At 44.6% G+C, this 18,815-nt stretch overlaps 1 long non-coding RNA gene across 1 annotated transcript; it reads left to right on the top strand.

Moving 5' to 3' along the window:
- The first annotated feature begins 209 nt into the window (after positions 1-209).
- Positions 210-17,300, top strand: LOC148686552 (uncharacterized). The gene is made up of 3 exons (XR_015948637.1): positions 210-506; positions 15,755-15,862; positions 16,636-17,300. It is a non-coding gene; the product is annotated as an uncharacterized LOC148686552 (long non-coding RNA).
- Positions 17,301-18,815: the final 1,515 nt, after the last annotated feature.

Here is an 18,815-nt window from a genome sequence, read left to right as displayed (position 1 = left end):
AGTACAGCCGAGGAGGCAAAGAGAGAGAGAGAGCGCTTAATCACACCTCCTAAGGATTCAGTGTGTTTTCCCGCGCTCTGGCAGTCGAAGTGTTACACGGCATAAGAGCCCCGTGCCCATTCCGAAACGGAGACTGGGCAGCACGCACGCGCGCCCAGGGGAATCAGCTGCGACTCGTGGTACTACAGTACATGCAACTTTTCTCCTGTCTTTCTTCTCTTTTAGTCGCATGCTGGTTGTGATGTCTAGAGAGGCAGAGCGCTGGAGCGATCCTTCTCTCTCGTTCCTCTCACCGCCTCGTGGTTAGGAGGAGGAGGAGGAGGAGGAGGAGGAAAAAGAAGATGCAGACTTTGGTCTCCCCAGTGGCCAAGGCGATCTTCGTGGCTGTCTTCCTCTTTGCTATCTTACTCATTCTCTGTGTGATCCTCTGGTACATTTGCAGGGACCCAGACCACGGCGACTTCTGAATCGATGAGGGACAGAGGAGCGCCTCGCTTTCTTGCAAGGTAATGACGCGCTGCGCGTCTCCTCCACAAGGGCAGAAGGGCAATTGGCAAGGTGACAAGCAGGGGCATAGGAGCCGGGGCCGAGGGGTCTTCAGCCCCCCTCCATAAAATATTTCACATGAGTCCACCGTGTCATGTGATCGATTATGTAGGACGGGGCCTTACCCCCCATATTTTATTCAAGTTGGCCCAACTGAGCAGGGGGCAACAAGCTCAAATCTTGGACTCCCACAAAAAGTTTTGCATGGATCTATTAACATAGGAGCCAACTCCTAGGGGCCTTCTGCCCGCCCCCCAATAAAATATTTGAGCCCTACCCCACCCCCAAGTTGATGGGTATTGCCATTCAAATGGTGTGTGCGTGCTGTGGCTTGTGATTGATTGTGCAGAGTATGTGTTCAGCGATGTGTTCAGCGATGTGTTCACTGACAGGCAGTTTCTCTCCAGGGTTTCAGAAATGGTCTGTTGGGGACTGAACTTGGGACCTTCTCCATGCAAACATATTACTGCCCCCCCCAATATGTTTGCCATTTTTAATTGAGCCACCTTCTTTACTAAAATAACTTTCAATCCAAACCTCGCTGAAGCTTAAAGGGTAGCATAGCAATATGTGCAGTCTTTTTCTTAGAAAGCCTACTTCATCACATCAGATGCATTGCCTGTGGGAAATGAATGTCACAATGAATTCCTTAGGCTTTAAAGTGCCACTGGTTTTCTTTGCTTTGCTTCCGGAAGGCAAACAACATAATCATTCTTTTTATTCATCTGTGATATCTCTCAGGGGTTAGGAGTGGTGGTGGCCTCAGAGGACTTGATCCCTCTAGCTCACCTTTGCAAACGAGTTCACAGACCCTCTTTCAGACTGCATTGCTTCTGTGTCAAGTGGAACCTGCAAACAAAAAGTTGCAGTGTGGCGTTCTGCTGTTCCAGTAAGTCAGTACCATGTCTTTCTTCAGAATATTCCAGTCATAATTATGTGGTTCACTGGTGTGATTCAGCCACATACTAGCAAATTCAAATTGCACAATTGTAGTTTATTGGGATGTCTTATAACAAACCCACTTCCTCGAAAGATTGGATTTCTTTTTACAATAAGGAAAGTGATGGGGAAATGCGCTGGAAAGTGTGGGATAACACTTGCTTTGATGCAAAGTTATCTAAGTTCCCAAACAAATCATAATCATTAAGTAGCCAATGCTACCTAATCTCACTACAAACAAAGCAAGATGAATGCCCAATAAACTGGTTGTCTGGATGGGACACCATTCCTCATTGGACTGTTTTTTTGGATGTTCCTTTCTCAGGTTTCATTTTTCCTAAGTCTTTTGACTTCCTTTCACTTTTCCCAGTGTGGTTAATTCATCTTCTTTGTGCACGGATGGTACTGTTTAGGCTGTGCAATTGCACTGGCCCCTGAACATTTGAAATAGATGGAGTGATGATTATGTGGCCACACCATCCATCCATTCAGGGACAGGAGCAAAGCAGTTGCTCAGTACCATGTTCCACATCTTCCCATGCTACTGCTTTTGCCCAAAGCCTTTCCAAATTCTCTGTTTCCAAACTCTCTATTTTCCAGGAGCCCTCTCCATATTAACATGTCTTGTTATGAATTCAGAGGCTTCCAGATCACTGAAAAACTGGGTGTTGCCATTTTATTGTTTATACAAAAAAACAATGCAAATAAAGTAACATTCAAACAAACAAAATAACAGAAGATAAAAGGGAAAGTTAAAGGAAGGAAGGAGGACAATGGAAGATTTTGAAGAACAAGCACACTGGATTGATTACTATGATGCATAAATCTCAAGAAAAACTGTTTGTTTGGGCCTGCTATCCATGCTCATGTTGCTTGCCAACCCTACCAAACCACTCAACCAACCACCCCTCTCTTTACACCTCACTCAACTGCCCCATATCCTTACAGCTCTTCTGTGTCCCTCCATCACTGCTTTATTCAAACCTCTGCTGTTGTTTAAAAACTGCAATTTTTAAATTAATTTTTTTAAATTTTCATTCGCTCCCCTCCCCTTCCCCTGACTTCTTACAAATCCAGGATTGTGCTGCAACGCTACATATTTTCTAATGGGCGCTCCCACTTCGCATTGACAGCCTGACATTTGTATGTATATAGGAATATTTATATACTGCTTATAAGCCGAAATGTGTTCTAAGCGGTTTATCCTCTTTCAGTTCTCATTCATATATTGCCAGTTCAAATACAGAAGATTTAAAACCCATTCTTATATGGAAGGTGAAGACTTCTTCCAAGTGGAATGGGTTTAATAACATTCAAGTCTTAATCTGAGCTGAATTTTACCACATCTGGAAATCCTTCCCCTCAGTCTCTCAAGCCTGGTTGCAGTGCCATAATTCTGCTCCTGGATATGACAGTAACAATGGGGGAAAATATTTCTTTTCTTTTTTTTTTAGTGTGTCTGGTCTTTCTTCAGCAAACCTTGGGAATTCTCCCAAACAAGCTGATTCTTCCCTCTTATTTCTAAGTGGTGCTATTTTGGCTACAATCCTTTTGGCACTCATTATCTTAGTTCACTAATAGTGGGAGTGAGAAAGCTTAGTATCCATTCACAGAAGCAGTCATTGGCAATAACACAATATATCTCCCTTTGCCGTGCCAAATTTAACTCTTGTAGAGGAAGAGTAAAGTGCACCATGGTCTTGGTGGGTTGATTAAGGTTGTAAAGGTAAAGGGACCCCTGACCATTAGGTCCAGTCGTGACCGACTCTGGGGTTGCGCGCTCATCTCGCATTACTGGCCGAGGGAGCCGGCGTATAGCTTCCAGGTCATGTGGCCAGCATGACAAAGCCGCTTCTGGCAAACCAGAGCAGCACATGGAAGCGCTGTTTACCTTCCCGCTGTAGCGGTTCCTATTTATCTACTTGCATTTTGACGTGCTTTTGAACTGCTAGGTTGGCAGGAGCTGGGACCAAGCAATGGGAGCTCACCCCGTCACAGGGATTCGAACCGCTGACCTTCTGATCAGCAAGCCCTAGGCTCAGTGGTTTAACCCACAGCGCCACCTGGGTCCCACTGATTAAGGTTGTAGAGTAGACCAATAAACCATGGTATAGCTTTAGGGCCCAGTCAAGACCAATCTCGACTATAAGTGTTAACTAAGGGCTCAACCAGACTTCTTTTGTGCTACATTTCTAGGCACAGGTCTGGACTTTGAAGCTCTGTGTCTAAGAACTTTTTATTCGTCCCAGCTCTTTCTTCAGGAAAACCCACGTTTTATCGCTGAATTGGAGTGAACAGCAACTGGGTTTTCCATGCAAAGCCATTTGCTCTGACTGAGCGGTAAAACACTGTTTTTCTTGGAAAAAGCACCAGGACATTAAAACAACAACAACATGCCATACCCGCCTAACATTTCTCTGAGACATCCCATTGCATAATGATAATTTTATACATCCTACTGGGTTGTCCCAGCCACTCTGGGCAGCTACCAACACATATAAAAGCATAATAAAACATAAAACATTTTTTAAAAACGTCCCTGTACAGGATTGCCATCAGACAGTTCAGGGTTGGATAACTCCATACCCGCCAACATTTCTCTGATGAAAATAGGGACATCCTGCTCCTGCCAACCTAGCAGTTCGAAAGCACGTCAAAGTGCAAGTAGATAAATAGGTACCGCTACAGCAGGAAGGTAAACGGCGTTTCCGTGCGCTGCTCTGGTTCGCCAGAAGCGGCTTAGTCATGCTGGCCACATGACCTGGAAGCTGTACACCAGCTCCCTCGGCCAGTAAAGTGAGATGAGCGCCGCAACCCCAGAGTCGGTCACGACCGGACCTAATGGTCAGGGGTCCCTTTACCTTTACCTTTAAGGAAAAGTGGGACATTCTGGGATTAAATCAGAAACCAGAGTGGCTTCTCCAAATCAGGGATGTCCCTGGAAAATAGGGACACTTTGAGGGTCTGACATGCTAGGACATGGAGTTTTAAAGTGCGGACCAGTGCCTGGGAAACATCGTGCAATAGGAATTCTGGATGAGCCCTTAACGTAGCAAATATGGGAAGACGGTGCTATAATCAGTTGCTGTTTGTGAATGATCGCTGCATTCTTGTGCATGCTGAACTGTTGCACGATACTTTCATTAACTATGCTTGGGTTCTATTGTTTACAACATTTTTCTCGACACCCATTTATTTTATGCTTTTGATCCATATCCTGCCTCCTGCCTCCTGCATGACTTCAGATTCAAGCACAGTCCTGACAAACCCCCTTAATGGAAACACTCATCTACCCAGCAGAGGTTGGTATGTTAGGGCAAATGGGCCGCCAACCTCAGCCTGCCCTTAGCCAGCCCCCACCTGCCGACCTGCCTTACTTGCATCCAGACCAGGGGGTGACCCTAGCTGTCAGTTTCTTCTTCCTTATTCTCAGTGCTGCCCTCATAGAACTCAGGATGAGGATAAAAGGAGAATTAGCGTCCTGTTGTTGGTTCTGGCTCATCTTCCTGGGCTCCCCATCTTAGGCACCACCAGCCCCAATAGGTACCAAGCACCACTACTCAGTTCCTTTGAAATCATTGCATCACCACTGTTCATTCTGTTCAATATAGGAGGTTTTTGTTTGTCATCTGCTGAGCATTTTTTCATTTATTTTTTCCCAAAAGGGTATCTTTTGGCTTTTAAAAATGGTGTTTATCATCTGTCAAGCATCACTAATGCTCTGCCATTTCCTAGGATTTGCATGCATTAGATTTAACATTAATTATGCAAATCTGTTCCCTCCCATACTCTGGTTCTCAGATTATATGTCTGTATGCATTAACACCAAATAAAAAGTTAGGGAAGAAGAGGAAAACTTATTTGTTTGTTTTTTTACAATCACCACCCCACTGCATCTCTCAAAGAGCTTCAGGGTGGTTCTCTCCTTTATTCTTTCTTGTTTTTAGGTTGCTGCTGCAAGGCATTTATTTGTGTTCATTTTTGCTTTTTTGATTGTGTATTTGACAGCACAATCCATATGTTCCCAGAAGTAGTCAGTAGGGCTTGCTCCCTTGTACCTGTATTTAGGATTGCTGCCTCAACCTTAACTGAAATCTGCCTTAAAAAAATAAAAAAGAACGATGTGATATTTAAAGAGAGAGGCAGTGCCGTGTAGTAGAGTGTTGGGCTTGGACCTGAGGCACCAGGGTTCAAATCCCCACTCAACCATGAAGCTTACTGGGTGACCTCAGGGTTGTTGTGGCGAATAAACGAGGAGGAGGAGGAGGAGAATTATGTTTACCACCTTGAGCTCCCTGGCAGAAAGGTGGGATAGAAATGCGAAAAATAAATCTAACAATAACCTGGAGTGGTAGGCTAAGCTAAGGAATAGGGACTGGCTCAAAATTCCCCACTGAAGCTTTCAACTGAGTGGTGACTTGGGCCCAAGCCTGAGTTCAGTGCCATATCATACTATTTCAATGAAACAGAGCCCGTTAAGCTATGAAAGTAAAGAGTAAACGGAGTGGTTTAAAAACAAGAAAAGTCCTGTTGCAGTTTAAAAGGTCTCGCCAAATATTCTCTCAGGGTCAAGGAACCACAGAGGAAGCTTATACCAGCCCCCCACAAGCTTACTTCATTTATAGAATCGTAGAATTGTAGAGTTGGAAGGGACCCCAAGTGTCATCTAGTTCAACTCCTGCAATGCAAGAATCTCAACTAAAGCATCCCTGATAGGTGGCCACCCAACCACTGCTAAAAAGAAGCAGAGTCCACCACCTCTCCTTGGAGTCCATTCCACTGTCAAACAGCTCTTACATACTGTGAGAAGTCCCTTACGTGGACTTGCAATCAGACAAGGAGACACCGAAGTAAGGCTTACCACTTCCTCTTTATTGTAACGCGTTTGCAAAGGCGGGCTCCACGACCTGAGTGGCGAAGAGCCAAGAGCAATGTACAGACATAAGCTTTATATCCATCCCTACTGCTGCCGCCCCTCCTTTAGAGGCTTGGCTTACAATCTACCTGAGTAAGACACATTTCTATACATTAACCAATCTACGCTCGCTATTTTAAAGTTTAACCTTATTAGGAAGCAGGAGCTATACTTCCTTATCTCTACCCTAACTTAGCTGACATAGCACCCTCTATTTTAACTTAGCTGACAGGCATCCTGCCCTAGCATCCTGTCCTATTTTAACTTAGCTGACAGGCATCCTGTCCTAGCATCCTGTCCTATTCTAACTTAGCTGACAGGCATCCTGTCCTATTCTACTGAGTTCGAGACACATCCTGTTTTATCACTCACTCTCACAATCCCTCCTCTTTTTGTATCTCGTCTCGAACTCACACAGTAGTTCGTGGCCTAGTCCACTTTCCTCATCTCCCTCTAGACCTCCTTCTGGCGCACCTGTTGGGAGGGGCTTATAAGCCTGCATTAACATCATTATGTTAACATTAAGATAACTGTCCTATCCATCATTCTTTCCATCATTGACTGTAAGCATTGTAGCAAGCAGGGCATACAAAAGCAGAAAAGGATTAAAGGGTTGCACTTCCCCGTCGAACAATCGGTGGATGCTGCTCCTCTAGTCAAATTTATCCCCTCAGGTCCCTTATAGGTGGGCTGTGTGTGGACTCCCTCCGTATACCAATAATGATAGGAGCCACCACCACCACCCCCACATTGCTGCCCTGGATGTGCTTGAACAGATATTTCCGTTCCTGCAGATAGGACTGTTCCCGTCCATGATTCCCACACCAAACTCCAGCTCTCCCGTTAGGTCCCTGGCCCTTATCTATGGCAGCACAGGCATCAAAGCAAACCACAACCTTGCCCTCTCCCCTCATTGTGTTATGCGCTATATATCCTTGTCGATTCTGGGCTATTTTGAACATGTTACTCCTCTCACTGGCTTTATTGGCGGTCCCGCCCTTGTATCCATATATATATATATATATATACTGGAAGTTATGGGTCCCACAGCCAGGGGCTCATAACACTCTGTCTTATTCCCTTTTACTTTACACCTATGCATCTATAATACTGTGTCTTATTGTGCACACAAGGGTCCAACTGTTGAATACAGTCTGGGGCTACATTATAATACCTCAAGGTCTGTGTGACCTTACTGCCTGTTCGGGTTGCTTGAATGCATTCAGTGCACTGGGGTTCTGATTGAGCGGGGATGGTCGGAAGGAGCAGACAGAACAAAGCCAACATGCCTGGTGGTATTAGGACGCCCCTTCTCCTTCCACATATTCGATCCCTTTCATGCCAACAAAAATAAGTTATCATCCATGTCAACAATCCCGTACATACCACCCCCATCCACCAATACCAATGATTCCAGGGTTCTTCCCACATCCTATTCCCTCTTACTCAGAAAGAATGGGGCCCTTTCGGGGGACAGATACTCCAATGCCTGCCGCACTGTTGGACTCTCTGCCAGCTCACACTGGACCTTTCCTCCTAATGCTATCTTACAATGTTGAAGGATGATGTCTTCTATGAAAACAATGTTACACTTTTCTGTACAATGCACACACAACACACACCCCTCACAATGTGCACAGCAACAGCATTCGAAAAAGCACACACAAGTACAGAACAAACACATTTGCTTTACAGTCTCAGTGTGTCCTGCTGGATCCTGGTTCCTGATTTTGTAAGAGTCACTCTTAGCGGGTTATCTGGACTGGCCGTTGCCGTCCAACTCTCCGGCGGGGCTTTCTTCACCCGGTGGTAGTGGGTCCATCCATGCTCTCTGGTCCGTACTGCTGACTCAGTGGTGAGTAGGACTTGGTATGGGCCCTCCCAACTCGGGGTGAGTTTCTCCGACCGCCACGCTTTTATCAGGACCAGGTCTCCAGGTTGGAAGCTGTGCTGTTGCTCCAAGAGTGGGGGTCTCTGTGCTAGTACGCCTTGCCTGTGAAAGGATAACAGAGACTGGGACAGTGACTGCAAATATTTCCGGGTGAACTGATCCCTAAATTCAATCTGAGGGTTTCCTAGGGGAGCTAGATAGGGGTGGCCCATCATCATTTCAAATGGGGACAGTCCAGTGTCCTTCCGGGGAGCCACCCTCATTCTTAATAAGGCCAGGGGGAGATTCTTTGTCCAGGGCAACCCATTCTCTAGATACAGCTTGGTCAAGTGTTTCTTGATTTCTCCATTTGCCCGTTCCACTTTCCCACTACTCTCAGGATGCCAGGGGGTGTGAAAGTTCCACGTGATTCCCACCGCCCTCATCACCTCTTGCATTGCCAATTGGGTGAAATGGGTCCCCCTATCTGAGTCTATTGCTTCCGTTATCCCATAGCGAGGAAGAATGTGCTCCAGAATGGCTTTTCCAACCACTTGAGCCGTGGCCCTGCGGCTGGGAAAGGCCTCAACCCATCCTGTGAGATGATCCTTAAACACCAACAAATACTTTTGCCCTCCTCTTTCTGGCAACTCAGTAAAATCTACTTGTATCCTTTGGAATGGCCACACCGCTAACAGCCGCCCGCCCCTTTTTAGCTGCTGCACCACACTGCTGACCCATGTCAAGTCTATGGTCCTAAAACTTCATTTTGCTCCTTTCTCTTTCTCTTCAAGCTGACATAGCCTCTGTGCATGTACAGAGTTCATATTTCAGCAAATCTATTGTACCATTTAAAATGCTCTTGGCTAAATCATTATTTGAATAAAGGAAGGGAAAGGTGAGGAATAGATTTTAAAAATAGGGTTAGATTTCAAACAAAAAAACAAAAACCTAGCAAAAAATTTCCAAAGCCAGTTTAAATCCATTTTCCTAGTTTGGAGTCCTAATATAATTTGCTACACTATTTCTTGTTTCTTGCACCAAACAGACATATACACCAGGCAAAGGAAATTGGGATTTATTTTGCCTCCTTTTTCTACAAGTTTTGGGGTACAGATTTCTATTCCAAAATTACACAAATGTGGATTATTATTATTTGTGTGCTCTATTTCTGGTCATTAACAGAAAATCATTCACTCCCTTATGTACAAGTGAAATGACCAGAATTCATATATTTAATAATTACAGCCATGGGCAGACTAAATTCTCTGCCTCCCTTATGCCAAAGCCTAATTATGAATTCGTGTGTGCCTAAACTTTGCAGCTCACAAAAATTGCTGACAACATGGTGAAAACTCTTTGGATACTCATCTCAATGCATGATATACCAACTCCACTTCTTTCTAAACACCATTTCTTAAATTCCATTCCAAACTCTGAAAACCAATGCTTGACCAGATTCAGCCCATTATACTACACCACCAGAATTTAAACTCACTTTTCCTTACTTGCAGACACATTCTCTCTTTCTCCTTCTACCTACCTAGCACCTTCACTGCACATCCAACATACAATCCACCATTTAACTCCCCTACTCAGCAAGAGATTTGTAGGCTTGCAGACACGTTGCCTTCCACCTAGCCATAAACTAACAGAATTGGAAGGGACCTAAGGTCATCCAATCTGACCCTCTAAAACAATGGTTCCCAATCAGGGGTCCGGGGACCCCTGGGGGTCCACGGAGTACACCCAGGTGGTACACGGCCCCATCCCTTGGCTCCCCCCAACTAATTTTTTGTCATTTTTGCATGGTAATAGTACAAATTTTATGGTCTGTTATATCGCTGTGTGGTTTTTCAATAGATTGGCCAGAATCAGTTTTGAAATCTATCGCATTAAAAAAAAACAATTTTTTTTTTTTAAAGCTGCCAATACATAGCAATGTTTCACTCCTCAGGCTGAGGGAAAACAGGGCAGCCAATTGCGAAACCCTGCCTTCCCCTCACACTGACAGATCATCCTCACTTCAAGGCACCATGGCACTACCTTCCCTTCTCACTGAGGCAAAGCAGCCTTTCTTAATCAGCAAGAAAGCAGCAGCAGCCACAGTGGGCATGCATCTTCACTGGCTGCCACCGCTCGCTGCCCTGCTGATGGTGGCTTGAAGTACCGGTACCCCCTCATCCCCTTCCACTCAAACCATGCGGTGGAAGTGACTCTGCTTTCCTCCCCCCCTCATCCGACCTCTGTGGCTGCTCCTTCCCTCAACCCCACTAGGCCTGGCTGATACATTGCCCAGGACCAGCATGAGGGACAGACTGCAACTACGGCTTCACTCAGCGGTGTATCATGGGTGAAACTTCTGCCTCCCGAGTCCCTCTGCACGCAAGCCGGTGTGGGATTGCGGCTGCTCAGCTGGGGAAATGCAAGCTCTGTCCCAGTTCTCCATTGAGAGGCATGCAGTTGCATTCCCCTCAAGTGGGAAGTTTAACCCCCACCTTGCCTCCAGCATGAGCCAGAGGGGGGGGGTGAGGTCTCTGTTAGACTTCCCCCCACCCTCTACCACCGCCTGGTCCATATTTGGGGGGAGCACACATCATGGTTTATCAGGATATCATGATGCTAAGCTGCTGATATACCATGATGTTGAAAACCAGCTATCACCCAGCCCTAGTCTGTTTTTTTTTTTTAGTATCCCTAAAATCCATTGCTTATTAGGAGCTACCCCACATTTTGTTCAAAAACTTGCTTTGCAGAGGTAACTACCATAGAGTTATCAAAAATTTCAAAAGTAGGGGGTCCTCAGTAATTAGCTAATTGGGAACCACTGCTCTAAAATACAGGGTTCACAGCAAGATTTGTGCTACCAGAGAGACACATACATTTAAATACAGACATAAAACTGGGAAAGGAATCCCAGGCTATGCCCTATCATGCAAGCACACAAGTGTACTAGGAAAAAAAGAAGGGGAAGATAAAAATACCAATATTTATATAGAAGCCTTTAACAACCCTTAAGATAAACAGTTCAAGACAGAAGTTACTTCCTTAAACTAAAAAGTCTAAGGAATGCTTATAACACATAAGATACCCAAGTTGGGTGAATTTTCTAGAGAAGAATCATCCTCATTTGCATGGTACGCCTAACGCAAAGGATAGGAGTAACTAAGGGTTAAATAAGCACATACAGAAACTGAGAAGGGGTGAGTACTTTTCACACCAAATGGAGTTCCTAGCAATACTTTCCCCCCTCCCTTTCAGCTTTCCCATGAAAGGAAGCTTACTTGGGAGTAAGTTTACTTATTAGTAAATCCTGGCTGCTCTCACAGAAACTGTAGGAGCCCTTCTGCCCAACTGAACCAAAGCTAAAACTGAACTCAGGTAGACAATTGCTGGCTATGGAGCCTCTACCTTTAATAATATTTTCCTAGAAGGCACGCCGTATTAAAAACATTAGGCTAAATTCACAGCACATTTCAAAGTAGAATAGAACATGACAGTAAATTAGCTCTCTCATAAACTCAATTCCAACTAAACATTCCCCATAAGCTCCAAATTTATTTCCTCTTTAATTGCAAGGGGGGCAATCCCCCTTTCAGAACACAATTTAACACGTACAGGAATTCTTTCCTTTCCTTTCTACCACTTAGAGGAAAACTCTATTTTGGAGCCCTTCTTTTGACAAAACATTTGCACACCTCATTCTTACATTTCCATGTTTAAGATTGATCAGGTCCAACATGGCTTCTTTAAACTAAAATTTTTTAGAGCAAGCTTGCAATTATAACTATTTATGAATATTTATGGATATGCCAAATTTAAACAAATCCCTTGAACATTTTCAGTCTTGAGTACAGCTCTTATTTACTTCAAGAAAAACAGAGATCTCTAACATACAGACTCTCAGGCTGGATTTTTCTCTAATTATTTATGGGTTTCTGTCTGGCCTTTTGACAGAGACACAAAGAACAGACTCACATATACTTAACAAACACACATAACAGACAACATGTAACATATAACCATATATATATATTTTCTTCATTTTAAGTATTCACTGCACTCACACACTCGCACCTGGGTTTCGTGGCCTGGGTGGTCGCCCACGCGCAGGAAACGCACTACTGCCCAGTCCGGTCTCTGCCAAGGCAGAGACCCACACTCAGTTTTGGGTTTCCTCTACGGTCCCCCACTCTTTCACACTCCATGCATATAGGCGCCTCACACAAACAGCCTCCCAACCTAACCTGGTTCCCTTTTACCTTCCCATTTTTATTTTATTTTATTTTTACCTTACGCGTTTTACCTTTACCCTATGGAAGGATGGTTCGGTCACATCTTACCTCTACTGCGTGCCTACTAGACCACTTCCACGAGGCTGATCAGGCCTCTTGCCCCTACCTCTGCTGCGGGGTCCCTTACTCACCCGTCCTGCGGGGTTGAGACAGTCTCTTTCCTTCAGCCGGCTCCATTCCTTGTCACTCCGCTCATCCGCGAAAACAGGCCAACACCTTATTTCCTTAACTACAAAAACACATGTACTCCAAATGCAATACACCCTTCTCCCTTATCTTTCCCTTCTCAGGAAATCACACAATACTCACCCCTTTCAGTCCAGTGCCTCCTTCTCGGTGACTGGTGAACTGGCAGGCGTCCCTGCAGGGCAAAGCAGTCCCTGACTGCAACGGTCCCTGACCGCTTCCTTTCTCTTATTTCCCTTAGACACACTTAAATCGGTTCTCCGTCGTTCAGCCCTCGGGATCTGTCACCACGGGGTCCGGACAGTGGGTCTCTCCGAAAAGAACGGAGTGCCGGCCGACCCTCTTCCGAGATTCCCCGCCGCGCAGACCGTCGAGGGCCCCACGTTGGGCGCCAAAATTGTGAGAAGTCCCTTACGTGGACTTGCAATCAGACAAGGAGACACCGAAGTAAGGCTTACCACTTCCTCTTTATTGTAACGCGTTTGCAAAGGCGGGCTCCACGACCTGAGTGGCGAAGAGCCAAGAGCAATGTACAGACATAAGCTTTATATCCATCCCTACTGCTGCCGCCCCTCCTTTAGAGGCTTGGCTTACAATCTACCTGAGTAAGACACATTTCTATACATTAACCAATCTACGCTCGCTATTTTAAAGTTTAACCTTATTAGGAAGCAGGAGCTATACTTCCTTATCTCTACCCTAACTTAGCTGACATAGCACCCTCTATTTTAACTTAGCTGACAGGCATCCTGTCCTAGCATCCTGTCCTATTTTAACTTAGCTGACAGGCATCCTGTCCTAGCATCCTGTCCTATTCTAACTTAGCTGACAGGCATCCTGTCCTATTCTACTGAGTTCGAGACACATCCTGTTTTATCACTCACTCTCACACATACCCTCCAACATTTCTCCAATGAAAATAGGGACATCCTATTCCATAATAATAATTTTACTATTTCTACTCCGCCCATCTGACAGGGTTGCGCCAGCCACTCCGAGTGACTTCCAACACATATAAAAACATAATAAACCATTAAACATTTTTATAAAGAATCCCTATACAGTCGTACCTCGGTTTATGACCCGCTCGGGTTGCGAACACTTCGGGTTACGAACTCCGCAAACCCAGAAGTGTTTTCGGCGCGCGTGCGTCCCACGCATGCGCAGAAGCGGCACACTGGGTTTGTGACCTTTTCGGGTTACGAACCGCAATCCGGAACGGATTGTGTTCGTAACCCGAGGTACTACTGTACTGCGTTGCCTTCAGACTGGGGGTTAGACAACTCCATATCCTCCAAATTTCTCTGATGAAAATAGGGACATCCTAAGGAAAAGCGGGACATTCCAGGATCAAATCAGAAACTGGGACAGCTTCTGTAAATCTGGAACTCTCCCTGGAAAATAGAGACAGTTGGAGGGTCTGCTACTGTCAGAAAGTTATCCTGATGTTTAGCCAGAATCTCCTTTCTTGTAACTTGAATCCTTTGGTTTTAGTCCTACCCTCTGCAGCTGGAACCTAGTAATTTTGGACCACAAATCTCATCAGCACTGGCTAGCATGCTGAGGCTGAGGCCAATGGGAGTTGTAGTCCAAAACAGGATCCAGATTTGGAAAGGCTGATTATATCATATGTTTGAAGGTGGCCCAAGGCTATAATACTTGTGGTGGTTTTGCTACAACATATTCACAGGCTTAATGCTTCTGAAATTTCATTGACTTTTCAGATTCATTGATGTCAATGATCCAGGGAAGCTGACGAGGTCAGCCATAAACGTTTCTCCTTCAAACAATGATGTGAAATTCCTTTCTGTCATTGTCCATTCAGCTTTGTTTGCAAAGATGTAAGAAGTGACCCAGTCCCACCTGTTAATTTGGAAATAGCTGCATTATGAGTTATACCCAAAGCAGCAGAATTTACAATTGTTTACTATAAGATCATTCACTGACAGTCCAATCCTATCTATGCATGTTGACTCAAAAGCAAATCCTATAATGTTCTATGAGACTTACTCCCAAGAAAGGGGAGTAAACCCTGCACAGCTCCAGAATAGTGTCCCTAAGACAGATGGATGGTGCATTGTTCGCTTCCTTCTGCTAACTCCTGCAGCCATGCTGGTGCCAAACATCTTGTCTGCTTTCCTTTGGACCACATCAGTGAGACCGAGAGGAGGGTCTTGTTGTCAGGGCAGCACAAAACCTCCATATACCCAGGCTTGCACCCCTGAGAGGAGGTACACTCCATTTTCTTTCGAGACAGACAGATACCAACAAAAAAATGTGACATGTAAGATGGAGCAAGCTTGATTTCTCCTGTTCTGGGAAGTTGAACCCAAAGCAATGGCTTCAAGTTACAAGAATGGAGATTTTGACTAAACATCAGAAAGAGCCTTCTGACAGTGAGAACTGTTTGACAGTGGAACAGTCTCCCTCAGAAGGTGGTGGACTCTCCTTTCTTAGAGGTTTTTAAGGAGAGGTTGGATGGCAACTTGTCATGGCTGCTTTAGGGCTACTCTACAATTCTATGATTCTATGAAATAAACACTTATCTCACCAGGAAATGCTGGCTTTTTTGTTTAGAAATTGATCGTTTAGAAATTGCAAAATGTTGGTTGATTCTATAGGACAATAGCCCTCTTCTGTTTGTGATACCCAGGATTGTGTTATTCATGGAATGTTTGCCAAGTCCCAGAAGGCAGAATGTACAAGAAACATAATGTTATAAGATTGGGGTGTTAAGCTGGGTGCCAGACCCCTCTAAGATTTCTCATTATTGAAATAGCCAGGCTAACCCCCTGGTGAGGTGATAAACTGGGTGATGAGCCATTATTGGGGGGGGATTAAGGAGCTTGGTGCAAGATGGCAAATGGGTAGGTGGGGGGCCTCCCTCAACAGATAAAGCCTGAGTTTAGAGAAGATAGTTTGGAGCACTGATGTGACCCAGAAGGAAAGCAGCAAGCTGGTGAGAGAGTCAGAGAGCAATGTTTGACTTCTGTTTGAATCCAGGGCTGAGGCTATGGGAGAAACAAGACCCCTTTAAGGTGTTGATGCTGTGACCCCTCCATTGTAGCCACAGTCTCTGTCGCCCTCATTCCAAAAGAAACCAAACCTTAGGTAAGTGCCTGGAATCCTGGGATCTAGCATGGCTCGGAGACTGGGGGTGGTGTGCAACAACAGGAACATAGGAAGCTGCCTTAAAATGAGTCATACATTTGGTCCATTTAGTTCAGTACTGTCTATACTGACTGCAAGTGGCTTTTCAGGGTTTCAAAGAGGGATCTCTTCCAGCCCTACCTGGAGATGCCGGGCGTCAAATTTGGGACCTTTTGCATGCAAAACGGATGCTCTGCCATTGAGCTAAAGCCCTTTCCTTAAGGGGTACAGCTACAGCATTGTTGTTAACCTGGACAAAACCCAATCACCCAATGTGTCCTTTGCAGGATACAGCATTAGCAAAACTTGTGCTCATTCTTTTTAATTGCCCCACTCCCATGTTATGTATTTATTGTTTATTACAATGACATCCTGCTTTTGCTTCTATGAAACTCAGGGTGGTGTCCATTTATTCATGACCTCCTTGTGCTGCTGCCAATGACTCAAAGATGCATAATAGGACGATGTCGGTAATAACAATGGTGTGTGCAAAACATAAGAATTAATTGGCTTCTGTAGATTATGCATAATATAATTCTGGCAAGGAAAGGCCTAATAAGCAATTATAAAAAGAAGTTATGTTTTTCCCTCCTGTGCTGTTTGCATTATCTTACTGGGACTCTGACTGCATTACAAATCACAGCAGAGTTTAGGTGCCTCTCTTAGCTTTGTTTGTTTTTAAATACACAAAAGTTCCTGTTTAGATTATGTATTTATGCTGGCTGTATTCACAGAAACAGGAGGAAGAGGAGGAGAGTGAGGCAAGATTGCACCTATTGGCCAAAACTCCCCTGCGCATGTTCACAACAACTTCTGAACACAGTGATGCAGTTAGGGTTGGACCCTCAGAGTTTAAGTGCAGGGTCCTGCAGTTCAGGAACCCCCGAAGTGACCACCCAGGGTGTGGCAGGTGATGGGGCATGAAGATGCTGCTGCAAACATGCCAGGGCCCCACAAGACCAGTGTCGCCTCCTTGCTTGCATGCCACAGAAACAGAGCCATGAGCCTGGCACAGGCAGAAGAAAAATGCTGGAATGTGTCTGCATGTTGTGTTTTAATGTATTTTACGACTCCCCCCCCCTCTTGTTGTAAACCGCTTTGAGATAATAAGTGGCCTATAACTTGAATAGATAAAACAATAAATAACAGCACCATCAACTACTACCCTGGAGCATGGTGCTTCTGATTCTGGAGGTAATGTTTTGACACTTTTTCTTTAATATTTGAAAAAAATACACGGAATGTGATTAATAAATAACCACATTATTTGTTTTGTTCTTAAATTCATCTTCTGGTTTTTTCTCTGTGTGTGCCGCTTTTAATCATTTCTATTATATTTTGTCCACTGCCTGGGGACATATGTGGAAGGCAATTAATAAATAACAATAGCAATTCAAAATTCAATTTTTTTTCACAAGTAGCAATGCGTGGCTGAGTCAGGGAAGTTATAATGTCTGATTGTGTGTGTGTGTGTGTGTGTTTTCTTTCTTATATCCTTTTGGAAGCTGCCCAGAGTGGCTGGGGCAAGCCAGTGAGATGGGTGGGGTACATATTATTATTATTATTATTATTATTATTATTATTATTATCTGTCTGCCCTGCTTTGCCGCCTGAGGCAAAACAGGAAGTTGCCATCTCCTACCCTCACTACCAAAGCCTCACTTTCAGGGGTGTGCAGCGACTACTGGAAACTGCAGCAGGGGCAGAGCACCCACAGGAATTCTGCCCTATGGGATTCCGCTGCCTCAGATGGTTCTTATGGGTGGGCCGGCCCTAGGCCAAGTCCAGCTGACATTTTCCACAACGGCCGAGGGTCATGCTCTGTAAGGCGAATTGTGGGTGATAATTATGGCACTTCTAACCAGGGAACTGTGATGATTGCATGCCACCCCCAGCATTTCTCCGATGAAAACAGGGACGCCCTATTCAATTATTATTATTATTATTATTATTATTATTATTATTATTATTATTATTATACCCCACCCATCTGACTGGGTTGTCCTGCCCACTCTGGGCAGTTTCCAACATATATAAAAACATAATAAGAGATTAAACATTAAAAAAAAGAAACTTATACAGGGCTGCCTTCAGATGTCTTCTCAAGGTTGCATAGTTACTTATCTCCTTGGCTCAGGGGTTTGATAACTCCATACCCTCCAACATTTCTCCCGTGAAAATAGGAACATCCTAAGGAACAGCGGGACATTCCCAGATCAAATAAGAAGCCGGAATGGCTTCTGTAAATCCAGGACTGTCCCTGGAAAATAGGGACACTTGGAGGGTCTGTGGTTATGGCTGTTCTAACCAGGCCTGCTTGTTTATTTACCTTTCCATGTACTGGGTTTGGAAAGGTGCTTAGAGCACCACAAAAGTGTACATTTTACACTCCTCATTAAAACCGAAGGAGTCTTGGCTGTGCTTTGCCTTTCAACTTGCACAGAAATACAACTGCTCCACTATGTACGGTAATTTGTTCATTGATATTCCTGTCAGACCCTTTGTTGTAATCACCATTGAACTCTGGGCTGCCAGAATTAGAAGAGCACAGATTTTTGAATTTTCCTTTCCATTCACAGTTTGTTTGGTTACTTAATTTCTCAGACTAAAAAAGCCTATCTAAATTCTAACCACAAGCCAACTGAATTGCCAGCCAGACGGCTTGCCGTCCCTTTACTTAATTTACTCTTGAAAGCTAAATGAGAATGGATTTTTAACCAGAGATACAACCTGACCTATGAGGTACCTGTGCTGTTCCTGAATTGGCAGGCAGGTGCTTAAGCCAAGCTTGTAAAGACCAGGCTTGTAAAGCCTGATGTGTGTGTCTTAGATCTGGCCTTGGAGGAGGATGACAAAAATCAAGGATTCAGAGGTCCGAGTTATTCAGTTTCCTCCTTTCTCGCAAAATTGATCA

This window comes from Zootoca vivipara, chromosome Z2 (genome assembly GCF_965207765.1).
Source record: "Zootoca vivipara chromosome Z2, rZooViv2.hap1.1, whole genome shotgun sequence".
NCBI classification, from domain to species: domain Eukaryota; kingdom Metazoa; phylum Chordata; class Lepidosauria; order Squamata; family Lacertidae; genus Zootoca; species Zootoca vivipara.
Note: the sequence above shows the minus strand (reverse complement) of the source record. Positions and strands in the feature narration are given on the sequence as shown.